The sequence below is a fragment of the Carassius carassius genome, chromosome 11 (assembly GCF_963082965.1).
Source record: "Carassius carassius chromosome 11, fCarCar2.1, whole genome shotgun sequence".
Lineage (NCBI taxonomy): Eukaryota > Metazoa > Chordata > Actinopteri > Cypriniformes > Cyprinidae > Carassius > Carassius carassius.
This window is the reverse complement of record NC_081765.1, coordinates 16,111,329-16,129,306: the sequence shown is the minus strand read 5'-3', so window position 1 is coordinate 16,129,306 and position 17,978 is coordinate 16,111,329. Positions and strand designations below refer to the sequence as shown.

At 43.8% G+C, this 17,978-nt stretch overlaps 1 pseudogene; it reads right to left on the bottom strand.

Moving 5' to 3' along the window:
• Nucleotides 1–11,101: 11,101 nt before the first annotated feature.
• Nucleotides 11,102–15,713, bottom strand: LOC132152598 (RNA-binding protein 44-like; annotated as a pseudogene).
• Nucleotides 15,714–17,978: the final 2,265 nt, after the last annotated feature.

Here is a 17,978-nt window from a genome sequence, read left to right as displayed (position 1 = left end):
TTAACATCAAATTGTCAATTCAATAAACACAAAGATAAAAATACAAATTGTCACAAATCGAATCAAAAAAAAAAAAGGAAAGGAAAGTCAAATATCACAAATCAATACACAAAAAAATACAAAGTTGATCAAAGAAATACAAATAATCAAAACCACAAATTCAATCACCTACCCATAAACATTACACACACACACACACACACCACTCCATAGGATCACGCAAACTCACAACCATTAATACTTATTTCTCAAGCACACACACTTCCAACAATAAACGAACGCACTCACACAACTTGCATCAATTTATGAATTCATTCACACAACAATCCAACTATGCCATACAACCCCACAAACACAATCTCTCAGTTGAAACAGTGTGAAGGTAAACAAACGGCCACACGGACTAAACTCGGGTCTCACAATAGGTAAACCGGAAACAATTCCCATAACATAATGTACTTGCTACAGCATTAGAAGAATGGCATCTACGCTAATATTTGTCTGTTTCTCTCTTATTCTGAGGTCACCGTAGCCACCAGATCCAGTCTGTGTCCAGATCAGAGGGTCACTGCAGTCACCCGGATCCAGTACGTATCCAGACCAGATGGTGGATCAGCACCTAGAAAGGACCTCTACATCCCTGAAAGACAGTGGAGACCAGGACAACTAGAGCCCCAGATACAGATCCCCTGTAAAGACCTTGTCTCAGAGGAGCACCAGGACAAGACCACAGGAAACAGATGATTCTTCTGCACAATCTGACTTTGCTGCAATCTGGAATTGAACTACTGGTTTTGTCTGGTCAGAGGAGAACTGGCCCCCCAACTGAGCCTGGTTGGTTTTTTTTCTCCATTCTGTCACCGATGGAGTTTCGGTTCCTTGCCGCTGTCGCCTCTGGCTTGCTTAGTTGGGGTCACTTCATCTACAGCAATATCGTTGACTTGTTTGCAAATAAATGCACAGACACTATTTAACTGAACAGAGATGACATCACTGAATTCAATGATTAACTGCCTCTAACTATCATTTTGCATTATTGACACACTGTTTTCCTAATGAATGTTGTTCAGTTGCTTTGACGCAATGCATTTTGTTTAAAGCGCTATATAAATAAAGGTGACTTGACTTGACAATCTCCAGACGTCAAGTTCACTGGGTGTAGACTGGTCAAGCAGGCGCGAATGAGGCAAGGCGGTATGGGGCGCCGTTTGTAAAGCTGCTCATGCTGAAAATAGCAGCAACATTTTGAAAGTGAAAAGTGACGTGACATTCAGCCAAGTATGGTGACCCATACTCAGAATTTGTGCTCTGCATTTAATCCATCCGAAGTGCACACACACAGAGCAGTGAACACACACACACACACACACTGTGAACACACACCCGGAGCAGTGGGCAGCCATTTATGCTGTGGCACCCGGGGAGCAGTTGGGGGTTCGATGCCTTGCTCAAGGGCACCTAAGTCGCGGTATTGAAGGTGGAGAGAGAACTGTACATGCACTCCCCCCACCCACAATTCCTGCCGGCCCGGGACTCGAACTCACAACCTTTCGATTGGGAGTCCGACTCTCTAACCATTAGGCCACGACTTCCCAAAAAAAAAAGAGCTGCGTCTTTTTAAAGATGCCCTCGTGCGGCTCATGCAGAGCCCCGCTCAGCGAAGGAGACCGTCCTTCGCTGAGCGGGACGTTTCACATTTAGCTTCAAACAATGTAAAAAAAAACAGTATGAATTTTTTGACGGCCACTTTTTAGCACATTTACAACAATATTTGTCAACTTAGAGATATTTTAAATAGTTAAATATAAATATTAAATGTTAAACCTAAATGTTAAATGTTAAATCTAAATGCTAAATCTAAATGTTGAATCTAAATCTAAATGTTAAATCTAAATTTAAATGTTGAATCTAAATGTTTCGGGTGAAACTAAATATTTAGCTAATATGCAAATTCAAAATGCCAGAAGTGGCAAAATAAAAGCTCGATGAGGTCAGTGTGTGTTTATAGCATCGTGTTAAAAAAGGAACGAATAAAAATCATCTCATCCGAGGAAATTGACTCTTGGACATGGATTATCGTGATAATGACTACCGTATTTTCCGGACTATAAGTCACACTTTTTTCATAGTTTGGCTGGTCCTGCTACTTTATCAAAATTATTTGACATGAACCAAGAGAAAACCTGACCGTCTACAGCCACAAGAGGGCGCTCTATGCTGCTCAATGCTCCTGTAGCTTTTATATTTTTAACTCCACTAATGTGATTTTTTTTTATATAGAATTAGAAAAACCAAAATCGTTATCTCTATAATATTTTTTCAATTATTTTATGTGATTTTTTTTTCCTGTATAGGATCTCATTTGACGTAAAATTTTTATTTACTGTTTTATGGTGTTATGATTGTTATTGTTAAATACAACCGTCTTACCCTGATCTTTTATGTTATAAGTTTGGCAATAATAATAAAAAGAGGTACAGGTGCACTACCACTTCACAGCATCACTAACTCCAGTCCAGTAGTTTCTCTCAGCGACTCTGCAATGTCTGCACACGTGGAACAGCTGCTCGATGAGCTCACCTATGGAGAAGACTGGTGATTTTATACTCTAAAAATGTAAGTATTACTACTCAAAAATGAAGATTACCCCATAATGAACTGCATCCTTTGCCCACTCCAACACTTACATGCAATAATAATGATAAATGCAAACCAATAATTATATACATTTTTTTCCTTAAAATTACATTTTAGTAAAAGCAAAATGTATTTTCTGTCATGACATAGCTATACATGAATATACACTAATGCAGTTGATGTGAATGCATCAGTTTTCAGTCAAGCAATTAATACACGAATAGATAAAATATTTATATTTTATTTACTGACAACAAGAAACATGCTTAAATGATTAAAAGAATGTATAAATGTTAGCATCACAATAAATGCATACATGTACAAGTCAACAACACATGAAACAAAGCTTCATTCAAACTTACTGTTCTAAAAATCATGTATTTACAGATGGTAAACCCCACATCTTACTATCATCTCAACACCGCTGCGCTAATTCTGCTGCTGTGCTTCACAGTCTCACTCTTCTCAACGGGGATGTCGTTGAGCAACAGGATGAGGAAGACCATGATGTCGGCTCTCTGAACCACACAACCTTGAAGGGGGAGCAGAAGAACACGTGCAGGACAATCTGACTGCTGCTGTGTCTGCTCCAAACAATCGTGTGCCTGCTCTCCATGAGCACCACTACCTTTAAAACATTTACACATAGTTTACAAGTACATGCATTAATTTATTAAATTTGTAGTGGGCTAAACCACTGAACTGGTTCAAAACCAGCAGTATGTCTGTGAGCACGGCTCTTTTCTCCAGGTGGATCAGAGGATTGTAGGCCCCTGTAATAAGAGCACTGTCAATGACTTCAGATAAAAGCTCCATCACATTTTTTGATGATGCTTTTGAAGCTCCTGAAAGTCAGCCTTCATTGTATAAACCGAAACCAGCAGAACAAACTTTACCAAAATCAAATCCTCAGTGTCTTTTGGTCTTTCTCTAGATGCTCTCGCTGCTCTGGGCCCACCGATGAGGAAGAGACCACAGCAGCATCTGGTCCTGATGAGAGCTGGAGTGATGGAGCATCTCATCCATATCTCTGGACCATTTCCAGATGCTGCAGTGGACTTCTCCATCCTCAGTGCACACACCAGTCTGCAGACATTTTCATAACCTACACAAATACACACACACACACACACAATACAAAAAGTCCTTACTTTATTCTTTTGTTACAGGTATTTCCTTTTTTCCCCTTTTCTTGCAGGTCCTGTTCCACCACAAAAGATCTGCAGCAAATGCACAGAAATCAACAATAAGAAAAGTGCTGTTATAACTCTTTGAAATTACACTAATTAAAATGTTTCATTTATTTTTGTAATGTACTTACACAAATCCTTTGATGGCTGCATTCCTTCATCAGTCACTCTACAGCAGATAAACATAATCTGTTCCTGTAACATCCAGACAAGAGTCAGTCTCCTCTGTGATTTATCTGTAATATACTGCATCTGCATGTTGAGTTAGTAAATGATGTAACTCGCTTTTTATCCAACACAAATGTTCCTAAAATTATCAATATTGCAAATGGACAAATAAAATAGATAACCTGTTTAGTTACTGTATGTAGATTTGTTTGTTTACATGACTTACACTCATCTAAAGCAGTGTTGACAACAATGAGTGAACTCAGATGCCGGTTTCATGTCTGTTAAATGTGCTCACCTGCAATACTTACCAAAGACTATCCTGTCAGATGATAGACTTATAGTAATAGTCTTCAAGATGTATATATGGTTTATATAAATCCACTTTTGAGTCGTGTACTTAATGGAGCTCCCCTGTTAGTTATTCATTATAAAACGTGTTTTTACAGCACAATCACAAATATGCTATATTATGTAAGTAACAAACAGGGTTTAGATTAAGCCTGGATCAGGCCATGGCTCAATTAGTCTTGCCTGTGAAACCGGAGGATAGCGTCTTTACACCTTTTGCTTATATGTTGCTGACTTTACACCTTAGATTTAATAAATTATTAACTCCAAAATCAATACCACTGAATGAAAATAACTTGTACTCTTAAATTTAAATAATTATTTCGTGAAAAAAAATATATTCTCACCATTGTAACTCACAGCAAGCCGTCATATTCGTCTTCCCAGTTTAACGCATAGACCGTAAAAGAAATGGACACAGCGACCCCATTGGAATTCAATTGAGACAAGTGAAGCCCATTTTTAGTGTTTTTAGCACATACGTTTCTGACGCGCAGACTCAAACTAAGCTTGATGACGTCAGCAACCTGTCTGACAGATGTAAATCTTCTAAGTGGCTGTGCGTGCAAACTGCCATCGTTAATCTTGCAGAGACTGTGAGCTTGAGCGGGGAGTTCTTTGGCGTGAGTGAGCAGTAGTAAGTATTCTGATTAATTATTTTGTATAGTTTTTCAAAATGTAACGCCAGTACTCCATATTAAGTTAATTGCCTGCGAGCTTCTCCTCCTGTCTGTACGGTAATGCGACAGAGAGTCGAGTGGTTATGACGCAATCGTTAGCCTATTTTTACAAAAACTGTACGGGGCCATAATGTAACATAGAAGGTAATGGAGCCCTTTATACATTTTCGTGTATCTTTAGAAATAAATAATGGACAAACGGAGTCTTTAAACACATCAGATGTAAAGTTATTCGCTGTCAAAGTGACGCCAAAATGAACGGGAGTCAATGGGAATGCTAACGCAAGTGAAGTTCTGCTACAAGATGGCGGCACGCGGCCGACTTCAACTTCCAGTCGACTTCCTTGCCGCCTGGTTTAACGGCGGTTGGCATCCAGCTTATTGGTGCAATACCGCCCTCTTCTGTTCCGGAGTGTGGATCAGATGTTTTCCTACTAAACGTACACATCACTCACATTGTTCCCTAACATTAATATCTACATATTCAATTCAAGTTTATTTGTATAGCGCTTTTTACAATACAAATCGTTACAAAGCAACTTTACAGAAAATTATGTTTCTACAATATTTAGTAGTAGCTAGTAGTTTGTGCACGTTTGACAGGATTTTAGAAAAATAAAAATAATAATAATACAAGACGTAGTCAGCTAGATGATGAACTATCAATATTATTAATTAATAGTAATTATAGGATGCAGTCACACATGTAGCAATAATTGTTAGTTCTGTTTGTTGATTCAAGGTTAGCATCATCTGGGGTCCTCTGAGGGTCAGCATCATCTCTTCTCCGGTGTTCTGGATCCAGACTGGAGCTTGTGTAAATCCTAGTTACCACGGGATGTAAATCCCGTGGCAAAACATAGAAACAAAATAGAGACACATTAGCATAGCTGCTGATCCAACAAAGTAAAATTAGTTTAACCCAAGCTAAAGAATAAAAATGCAGATGCAACTACACTCACAATTTAAGAGATACATTATTCGAATGCTTGGCGAAAGAGATGTGTTTTTAATCTAGATTTAAACAGAGAGAGTGTGTCTGAACCCCGAACATTATCAGGAAGGCTATTCCAGAGTTTGGGAGCCAAATGAGAAAGAGCTCTACCTCCTTTAGTGGACTTTGCTATCCTAGGAACTATCAAAAGTCCAGCGTTTTGTGACCTTAGGGTGCGTGATGGGTTGTAGCGTGGTAGAAGGCTAGTTAGGTACGCAGGAGCTAAACCATTTAGGGCCTTATAGGTAAGTAATGATAATTTGTAACTGATACGGAACTTAATAGGTAGCCAGTGCAGAGACTGTAAAATAGGGGTAATATGATCATATTTTCTTGACCTGGTAAGGACTCTAGCTGCTGCATTTTGGACGACCTGTAGCTTGTTTATTGACGAAGCAGGACAACCACCTAGAAGTCCATTACAATAGTCCAGTCTAGAGGTCATGAAAGCATGAACTAGCTTTTCTGCATCAGAAACAGATAACATGTTTCGTAGCTTGGCAAGGTTTCTAAGATGGAAGAATGCGGTTTTTGTAACATTGGAAATATGATTTTCAAAAGACAAATTGCGGTCCAATATAACACCCAGATTTCTGACTGTAGAGGAAGTAACAGTACATCCGTCTAGTTGCAGATTGTAATCTACAAGATTCTGTGTGGTGTTTTTTGGTCCAATAATTAATATCTCTGTCTTATCCGAATACACTAGCGTACATACTCTAGCGTACTCTTCAAGTACAGTTTCTCCAAACGTGTTTATTATTTTAGGTAGTCATTATCACGATAATCCATGTCCAAGAGTCAATTTCCTCGGATGAGATGATTTTTATTCGTTCCTTAATTAACACGATGCTATAAACACACACTGACCTCATCGAGCTTTTATTTTTGGCACTTCTGGCATTTTGAATTTGCATATTAGCTACATTTACAAATCTAACATTTAGATTTAACATTTAGATTTAACATTTACATTTAGGTTTAACATTTAGATTTAGCATTTAGATTTAACATTTAGGTTTAACATTTAATATTTATGTTTAACTATTTAAAATATCTCTAAGTTGACAAATATTGTTGTAAATGTGCTAAAAAGTGACCGTCAAAAATTCATACCAGTTTTTAAACATTGTTTGAAGCTAAATGTGACAAAATGTTGGTGTTATTTTCAGCATGAGCAGCTTTACAAACGGCACCCGATAAGGCGGAACGTCGCGGTCATGCGCAACAGTGCGAAGGTACTCGAAACACGAAGACAAAGACCACACAGGTAGGGGAAGCCCAGTCACGGTCCCACTCAGCTCGCTGTAATCATGCGGACATATTACCAGCTCTTGACCCCTTCAACCGAATATTAGCAAGTCAGCCCTTCCAACGGCATACCACAAATGGATAAACACAGCCTAGGATGCATACCGAATTATGTGTGGCTCAAAGATCCACATGCCGGAACAGCTCGGAACGACGGCGTCCAAGTCTGCAGCAGCCAACACGCTTCCCAACAACTCAGAAACCCTCCTTATTCACTCACGCACCTTATAGCGCACCTGGATTTAATTAGGTGATTACCATGCAGTAAGTAATCAAGTTATTACCAACATTAACTATGCAGCTATGCCTGCTACATAAGGTTACACCTTAGCTCCCAGTCCACCCCCTGCAGTTTCAGCTTTATGGGTTTATGAGCTGCTGTGGGACAGATCACTGATCAGTTTAGGATCAGCTGAGCCAGGCCCACAGAGTGCTGGCTGCTGCCTTGGCACTGCTGGGGCTCTTGAGATAGACAATAGCTGCCCTCTGAAAGCACAGTCAAGATTGCAGTTCATTAATGATAATCTCTAATTATGTTTTAAAACCTCAAACTACTGCATTCAGCATTACTACAAGATCTATCAATATTTATATAAAAAATGCAAAGTGATTTAATACATTCTACTGCTGCCAGTTTAACAACTGACCATCACAATCTGGGTGTGGAGCTGTAAACTCGTGATTGTTGTTATACAGATACAATCAGATTAGGCTAAATGAGTAATCATACCAGTTCAGCAAGAAATGTGCTAGAAACCTTAGGAAACTTTTTAGTCCATGTGTATTTACAACCTGATTCTTAACTTTAAAGGTTTGACTTTTACTGAGATTCTGATAATTAGCCTAGTGTGTCTATGAAAAGTAAAATGCAATAAATATAATTTCACTTGAAAACTCCAAAAACCTAAAGCGATGGTGTTGATTAACCAGTGTTTAATCTCAGCATTTGGGCATACATTAGATCAATTTAGCACGTTAAGAATATGCTTACCTCAAACGGTTGCTGAAAGTGGAGATGGAGACATTTGTTGCATTGTACTTCTCAAACCAAAGCAGCAATTTACGCTATAGAAAACAGAACATTTAGTGGTGGCTGCTGCCCCCTAGAGGTCATAAGTAACTTCACTAAAAAAGTTTGTATAGACTCTACCTTAGTCTCATTGCAGGGCAAGCTTGTAATGCACAAGAGGGAACTTTGGTTTGATTAATCTTCATCAGTCCCCGTGAAAGAGTAGCAAAGTTTAGTTAGTCATTAATTCAGTCAGCCTACAGCAATGAGGCGCTCTGTTCCAGAACAGTATTTCAGTCTCTTACAACTATACTTAATTTTCAAACAGCAGTTATATAACCGCACTTTTATATTTGCAGTCCATAATTTCCCTCCTTTCAATCAGTTTGTCCATCTTTCCATCCTGATTTGGAGACCCAAGTTCCTCTGTTGCACATGTACAGTCGTGGCCAAAAGTTTTGAGAATTACATAAATATTGGAAATTGGAAAAGTTGCTGCTTAAGTTTTTATTATAGCAATTTGCATATACTCCAGAATGTTATGAAGAGTGATCAGATGAATTGCATAGTCCTTCTTTGCCATGAAAATTAACTTAATCCCAAAAAAACCTTTCCACTGCATTTCATTGCTGTCATTAAAGGACCTGCTGAGATCATTTCAGTAATCGTCTTGTTAACTCAGGTGAGAATGTTGACGAGCACAAGGCTGGAGATCATTATGTCAGGCTGATTGGGTTAGAATGGCAGACTTGACATGTTAAAAGGAGGGTGATGCTTGAAATCATTGTTCTTCCATTGTTAACCATGGTGACCTGCAAAGAAACGCGTGCAGCCATCATTGCGTTGCATAAAAATGGCTTCACAGGCAAGGATATTGTGGCTACTAAGATTGCACCTAAATCAACAATTTATAGGATCATCAAGAACTTCAAGGAAAGAGGTTCAATTCTTGTAAAGAAGGCTTCAGGGCGTCCAAGAAAGTCCAGCAAGCGCCAGGATCGTCTCCTAAAGAGGATTCAGCTGCGGGATCGGAGTGCCACCAGTGCAGAGCTTGCTCAGGAATGGCAGCAGGCAGGTGTGAGCGCATCTGCACGCACAGTGAGGCCAAGACTTTTGGAAGATGGCCTGGTGTCAAGAAGGGCAGCAAAGAAGCCACTTTTCTCCAAAAAAAAAACCGTCAGGGACAGATTGATCTTCTGCAGAAAGTATAGTGAATGGACTGCTGAGGACTGGGGCAAAGTCATATTCTCCGATGAAGCCACTTTCCGATTGTTAGGGGCATCTGGAAAAAGGCTTGTCCGGAGAAGAAAAGGTGAGCGCTACCATCAGTCCTGTGTCATGCCAACAGTAAAGCATCCTGACACCATTCATGTGTGGGGTTGCTTCTCATCCAAGGGAGTGGGCTCACTCACAATTCTGCCCAAAAACACAGCCATGAATAAAGAATGGTACCAAAACACCCTCCAACAGCAACTTCTTCCAACAATCCAACAACAGTTTGGTGAAGAACAACGCATTTTCCAGCACGATGGAGCACCGTGCCATAAGGCAAAAGTGATAACTAAGTGGCTCGGGGACCAGAATGTTGAACTTTTGGGTCCATGGCCTGGAAACTCCCCAGATCTTAATCCCATTGAGAACTTGTGGTCAATCCTCAAGAGGCGGGTGGACAAACAAAAACCCACTAATTCTGACAAACTCCAAGAGGTGATTATGAAAGAATGGGCTGCTATCAGTCAGGATTTGGCCCAGAAGTTGATTGAGAGCATGCCCAGTCGAATTGCAGAGGTCCTGAAAAAGAAGGGCCAACACTGCAAATACTGACTCTTTGCATAAATGTCATGTAATTGTCGATAAAAGCCTTTGAAACGTATGAAGTGCTTGTAATTATATTTCAGTACATTACAGAAACAACTGAAACAAAGATCTAAAAGCAGTTCCTCTTCAGGAACGCGAGCTGCGTCGAGAACGATTGGGGAACGCCCCCAGCGTGACGTCTCTGAATCATGTGTGTAATCAGTCCAATGGATGGGCGAGACGTCATAGGCGGGTGACGTCAGAGACCAGGAAGCATAAAAGCAGGAGAGGCGCAGCCGGCCCCAGCCTTTCTGTCTTCAGCAAGCGCTCTCTGTGTGTGTGTACTGTTCAAAACTTTTACGTTTGTGAGTCTTATTTAGTGTTGTTTGTCATCCCCCATAAGTATGCCAAAAGCACCCTCCAAGACCAAACACAAAATGGGCGAAGGCAAGCAGCGTTTCAGACTGTGTGTTCCTCCCTGTCCTCGCTATATCACAGGCGGGGATACACACAGTTTGTGCGTTGTTTGCCTGGGAGCGGAGCATGCAGAGTCGGCTCTTGAGGTTGGATTTGGCAGAGGGAATGGAGACGGACGAGTCCCTATCTTCTTCCTCACCTGCCAGATCCAGCGCCCGCTCTCAGGGATCGGAAGCGCGCTCCGGCGCTACTTCTCCCCGGGGAGCGGGCTCGGCGTTTCATCTATCTTCCTCCGAGGAGGTTGATGTGGTGAACGTCGCTGAGGATTCGCCCCAGTATGAGGAGCTTTTGGAGGTGGTTACTCGTGCTGTGGCCAAATTAAACATCGAATGGCCAGCCGAGAAAAAGGCTGAACCGCAGAAAAGTAAACTTGAAGAGCGATTTCTGCGAACTAAGCCGCCACCTCCGCGCCGAAGCCTGCCTTTTTTTCCCGATTTGCACGCCGAGGTGTGTAGATCGTGGGAAAAACCCTTCTCGGCCCGCGTCTTCATCCCCGTTTCTGATCACTACGGCAACGTAGCGGGGATGAATGAGCGCGGTTATAAGGCGATGCCCCGGGTTGAACAGACGCTCGCGAGCTATCTGTCCCCGGCACGGCATCGTCATTAAAGGCTCCGGCGCTGCTCTCCAAGCCGCTGCGTACAACATCAGCGCTGGTGGGCAAGGGGTACTCGGCAGTGGGTCAGGCTGGTGCGTGTCTGCACACTATGGCGGTGTTACAGGTGTACCAAGCCGATCTGCTGAAAGATTTAGATGAGCAAGAGCACGGAGCTCAGGAGGACCGCTGATTTGTCTCTCCGCGCTACCAAGGAGACCGCTCGCGCTATTGGGCGGTCCATGGCAGCAATGGTAGCAGCAGAGAGACATTTGTTGCTCACCCTGTCTGATATGAGAGAAAAGGACAGGGTTTGTCTCATGGATGCCCCGCTTGTGTCCTCGGGCCTGTTCGGCGACGCTGTTAATTCTGTCGTCGACAGGTACCAGGAGGCTCGCAAGCAGGCGGCGGCGTTCCAGCGGTTCCTCCCACGTCGCTCTCTAAATCCGGAGGCTGCCGGGTGGGGGCAGCCTCCACCGAGTACTAGCTCCTCATACAGGGAGGCACAAAAACAGAGCGTCGCCTCACGTGCTCCTCCAGCTAAGCGGAGCCGTGGGTCCAGACGACGCTCTGGGTCGGGGGCTTCTAAGTCTAAGCCGGATCTGCGGACCGTACTTAAGGCTAAGAGGTCTTCGGCCAATAAGCCCTGACGCCACTGGCCCGGGGCTTATGAGGGCAGTCCCCTCTGTGGTGCAGCGGGTTACACCGCATTACACGGTGTCCGTCTCGCCTCAGTGCCCTCAGGAGATCGTTCTGCCAACCCTGCCGGAGTTACAGGGCGCAGCGGTCTCCCGCGAGCACCACGCCCAGTTACCGCCCGGAAACGTAGCGGTGCTGAGCGGCTCGCCGCCTCAGCGGAGGTCTCTAGAACGGTTAGCTCGGTTGTCTCCTGCCGGTCCGCCATTACAGGGCACAGAGCTAGCTGTTCTGATTACACCAGAGGTCAGTCTCGAGAGACTGACTCCCTTAGTAGATTATTTAGCAGCGTGGAAACTACTGCCAAATGTATCTCAATGGGTCCTGCACACTGTAGAAAGAGGCTACACAATTCAGTTTGGTTCTCCTCCGCCTCGATTCAACGGGGGTTCACCCACGCTGGTGGGTCCCAGGCAGGCTCTGGTCATGGAACAGGAAGTGCACGCTCTTCTGAGGAAGGAGGCCATTGAGGTGGTCCCTCCTCACGACAGGGAGTCAGGGTTCTACAGCCGGTACTTCATTGTTCCAAAAAAGGATGGGGGGTTGCGTCCCATTTTAGATCTGCGTCTAGTGAACCGCTCAGTCAAGCGACTGAAGTTCAGGATGCTCACACTCAAACAGGTTGTGGCTCAGATCAGGTCCGAGGAGTGGTTTGTCACGATAGATCTAAAAGATGCTTATTTCCATATCTCCATCCTTCCCCTACACAGGAAGTTTCTGAGGTTTGCTTTCGGGGGCGAAGCGTACCAATATCGAGTACTTCCCTTTGGCCTTGCACTCTCACCCCGCACTTTCACGAAGTGTGTGGATGCAGCCCTGGCTCCGCTACGACTCCAGGGCATCCGCATACTGAACTATATCGACGATTGGTTGATTTTAGCTCAATCAGAGCAGATGGCGGTTCAGCATCGAGATGTCGTTATCGCCCACATGAGAGAGCTGGGGTTAAGACTGAACGCCAAGAAAAGTGTGCTTTCTCCGGTAAAGAGAACCACTTATCTGGGCGTGGTGTGGGATTCGACCACGATGCAGGCACGCATGTCACCTGATCGGATCGAGTCGATCCTCGCCGCAGTTGCGAGAGTGAGAGAAGGCCAGTCACTCACTGTCAATCAGTAGAAGCTCTCTGTAGGCCGCCCTTCGAGCCTATTGAGGAGATCTCCGATCGCCTTCTCTCTATTAAGACTGTCTTCCTGTTGGCGATTTCCTCTCTCAAGAGAGTTGGGGACCTGCAGGCCCTCTCTGTGGCCCCTTCTTATATAGACTTTGCGCCCCGGTCTGGCTAAAGCTTTCCTTTACCCTCATGCGGGGTATGTCCCTAAGGTTCCCTCCTCTACACCACGGCCTGTCGTACTCCAGGCCTTCAGTCCTCCTCCCTTCAGGGAGCCAGACCAGAAGAAGCTTAATTGTATGTGTCCAGTGCGAGCATTGGACACATACGTCCACAGAGCTGCCCTGTGGAGAAGGGCGGACCAGTTGTTTGTCTGTCATGGTCCCCCTAAGAGAGGTCTTCCTGCTACTAAACAGACCCTCAGCTGGTGGATAGTAGATGCTATTTCTCTTGCATATGAGTCCTCTGACCTTCCCTCTGCCCTGGGGGTCAAGGCTCACTCCACTAGAAGTGTGGCGGCCTCCAAGGCCTTCCTAGCAGGTGTCTCTATGCGTGACATCTGCGAGGCTGCGGGGTGGTCCACGCCTTTGACCTTTGTAAGATTTTACGGTCTAGATTTACATGCCGCTCCAGGCCCCTCTGTTCTCTCGTCCTAGCTGTGCAGTTTCCCACACTGGCAGAGATTTGTAAGTCTGGCGGCGTGAGCATTCTCGTTCCTCAATTGTTCTCGACGCAGCTCGAGTTCCTGAAGAGGAACGTCTAAGGTTACGTATGTAACCCTGGTTCCTCGAAGGAACGAGACGCTGCGTCGCAGTGCCACACTTCCGGCATCTCTGGCCGGCGCTTGCTTCATCCTTTGAGGCTGGGGCCGGCTGCGCCTCTCCTGCTTTTATGCTTCCTGGTCTCTGACGTCACCCGCCTATGACGTCTCGCCCATACATTGGATTGATTACACACATGATTCAGAGACGTCACGCTGGGGGCGTTCCCCAATCGTTCTCGACGCAGCGTCTCGTTCCTTCGAGGAACCAGGGTTACATACGTAACCTTAGACGTTTAGCAGCAAACTTTTTGAAAACTAATATTGATGTAATTCTCAAAACTTTTGGCCACGACTGTAGATGCGAGCAGGCTCTGAAGTCACCACAGGCATCTATTATCTGGTCCACAAAAACTGAAGCACCACATTTGAATTTAAGTGGAGTTCTCACATTAATCTCCTCAATCTGTTGCTCATATACTGAGTCATGCTTCTTTCTCGGGTCTTCTTGTTGGTCTCCTGACTCATTATCCAGCTCAAAAGAATTGCAATCAACAAAGTTTGCAACAGTGGCCATGGTGGCATTTGATGGTTCGTCTGATATTTCTGAACTTCCTTTGGTGGCCATGACTGAATCTTTGTAGTCTGCCTCTGTCCTCCAGGTGCCTTTGCTCCATGCGGTGCTCTAAGCTGGTTTTACTGAAACTGTATTCTGGCATCGCTTCTTGATCCAGATTGTGGTAATCTGCTTCTTCTATTTGTATATAAGATTGGTTTTGGTAATTTTGGGTATAGTCATTCCTCTGAACCTGACTCTGTGTATCCAACTCCATTTCGAGGGAGATGCTCACCTGGGCTGCTGTGTCCTTAAAGTGTTTGGTGTCCTTCCTGTTCTCTACTTCCTCCCACAGCTGAGACAAGCACTGAGCATGGGGACACCTTCCTTTACTGTATGAAGAAGGATGTGCAGCAGGGCCTCTGTAATCATAGCTCTGTGTGCATCTAGTTTTCTGAGTATTAAGGGTGCTCTGCATGCAACCTACACTGATGTCATTTTAGGCAGTTAAGACATTCAGCTCTTCTTTGACACTGTTTGGTAGCATCTCTAGTTGTTTCTCCTTCTCTGAACAAGAAAGCAATAATCAGTACTCTAGCTGCTAGTCATGTTGCAAAAGTGTATGGCAGGACTCAAAGTTGTCATCTCACCTGACACACAGACCTTGTCTTCTGAAATCTCAATGTGAAAGCCACAACATCTGCACTTCTTGGAAACAAATAGACAACTGGTCCCATGGTTTTGACAGTGGGATGCACCATAAAACAATGGGCACCTTGAACTTTAAAACACAATTCACATTCCTTTTCCTCAGTCGGAAAAGGGTGGCTTACCCACTTCAGGTTGGTGGAGAGTTCCTGCCTCAAGTGGAGGAGTTTAAGTATCTTGGGGTCTTGTTCACGAGTGAGGGAAGGATGGAACGGGAGATTGACAGACGGATCGGTGCAGCTTCTGCAGTAATGCGGTCGATGTACCGGTCTGTCGTGGTGAAGAAAGAGCTGAGCCGCAAGGCGAAGCCATGACTGAATCTTTGTAGTCTGCCTCTGTCCTCCAGGTGCCTTTGCTCCATGCGGTGCTCTAAGCTGGTTTTTACTGAAACTGTATTCTGGCATCGCTTCCTGATCCAGATTGTGGTAATCTGCTTCTTCTATTTGTATATAAGATTGGTTTTGGTAATTTTGGGTATAGTCATTCCTCTGAACCTGACTCTGTGTATCCAACTCCATTTCGAGGGAGATGCTCACCTGGGCTGCTGTGTCCTTAAAGTGTTTGGTGTCCTTCCTGTTCTCTACTTCCTCCCACAGCTGAGACAAGCACTGAGCATGGGGACACCTTCCTTTACTGTATGAAGAAGGATGTGCAGCAGGGCCTCTGTAATCATAGCTCTGTGTGCATCTAGTTTTCTGAGTATTAAGGGTGCTCTGCATGCAACCTACACTGATGTCATTTTAGGCAGTTAAGACATTCAGCTCTTCTTTGACACTGTTTGGTAGCATCTCTAGTTGTTTCTCCTTCTCTGAACAAGAAAGCAATAATCAGTACTCTAGCTGCTAGTCATGTTGCAAAAGTGTATGGCAGGACTCAAAGTTGTCACCTCACCTGACACACAGACCTTGTCTTCTGAAATCTCAATGTGAAAGCCACAACATCTGCACTTCTTGGAAACAAATAGACAACTGGTCCCATGGTTTTGACAGTGGGATGCACCATAAAACAATGGGCACCTTGAACTTTAAAACACAATTCACATTCCTTTTCCTCAGTCGGAAAAGGGTGGCTTACCCACTTCAGATTGGTGGAGAGTTCCTGCCTCAAGTGGAGGAGTTTAAGTATCTTGGGGTCTTGTTCACGAGTGAGGGAAGGATGGAACGGGAGATTGACAGACGGATCGGTGCAGCTTCTGCAGTAATGCGGTCGATGTACCGGTCTGTCGTGGTGAAGAAAGAGCTGAGCCGCAAGGCGAAGCTCTCGATTTACCGGTCAATCTACGTTCCTACTCTCACCTATGGTCATGAGCTTTGGGTCATGACCGAAAGGACAAGATCACGGATACAGGCGGCCGAAATGAGCTTTCTCCGCAGGGTGGCTGGGCGATCCCTTAGAGATAGGGTGAGAAGCTCAGTCACCCGGGAGGAGCTCAGAGTAAAGCCGCTGCTCCTCCACATCGAGAGGGGTCAGCTGAGGTGGCTCGGGCATCTGTTCCGGATGCCTCCTGGACGCCTTCTTCCGGGAAGGTGTTCCGGGCGCGTCCCACTGGGAGGAGACCCCGGGGAAGACCTAGGACATGCTGGAGAGACTATGTCTCCCGGCTGGCCTGGGAACGCCTCGGTGTCCCCCCAGAAGAGCTGGAGGAAGTGTCTAGGGAGAGGGAAGTCTGGGGTTCTCTGCTTAGACTGCTGCCCCCGCGACCCGGCCCCGGATAAGCGGAAGAAGATGGATGGATGGAGGGATGGACATTCACATAGATACATATGCATACATATATATGCACAATGAACAACAGTCAATGCATAGTCCCCTCCATTCATTTTCTAAATATATCTATATTACTCAAAAATTGTGCAGCTCATTATCACTCATTTTGGAATTACATTACCTTTGTCATCATTTATCACTCACTTTAAATTGATCTTAACACTGTTAATTGTAATGTTAAGCAAATCTCAAAAGATGATCATACTGTACATTATAATGTTGTGATGCCTAAATTCACTTGCAACATTTAAAATGACTGAAATTAATCTTTAAGGACAGATTGTTAATTTATTTTGATCAAATACAGAACTTTAATACTGGCCATTATTGGCTTTCAGCCAAAACATGAAAATAATTATAGCCTTATCAATATTAAGCTAAAATGTTAAGTTGCAATAAAGCAGAAATAGTGACAGATATATATAATAAATAGTACAGATCTTTTCTTCCATACTTAGACATACATCTGAGTGAAATGGATTATCAACAAAGACAAAAAATGTAGGTTGATTGAAAAAAAAAAATTAGTTGTTGATTGAATGAAGGGAGATTTGAATGTGTGCTTGCTTGCTCAATTGTAAGCAGTGAGTTTAATGAGACTAAATGATTTGAGAAGCCAACGGAGATATGTTTTACCAGTTATGACATTTTAATAAAAAATTACCAGGCCAACAGAAATAATTAATGAATTTTCATTTCATGCCGACTTTAATTTCAAAATAAATATATTTATTTATATGATGATATTTATTGTATAATCAGCTTTCACTGTGGATGAAGCGGAGTGCAGTCCCGGGTCGTCACAAGGTTGCTGCAAGCTCCTTCGTCGGTTCCGCCAGCCGCGCCGTTCTCAAGCTGGCCTCCGCTCACTCCAGCCCGCTGTGTGTGACGCTGCGTTTCATTGTGAAGGCCAAACTACTTTGTTTGGCTGTTCAAAAGAAGACACAACTAGAAATCAGTGGTTAAGCTGTATTTGCAACACATATTATGGAGGACTGTTTCTTGATCCTGGAAGAGTAGACTACAATGCCGGCTGTTCTGACTCACAGACTGTAAGTATGTTTTTTATGTTTAAAGAATTTGCCACTGATGATTCAAACGCAACTTTTGAGCAGTGTAGATTAGGCTTGTTTGTCCTTTCTCCGATCATAAATGCAGACATAGTTCCCTT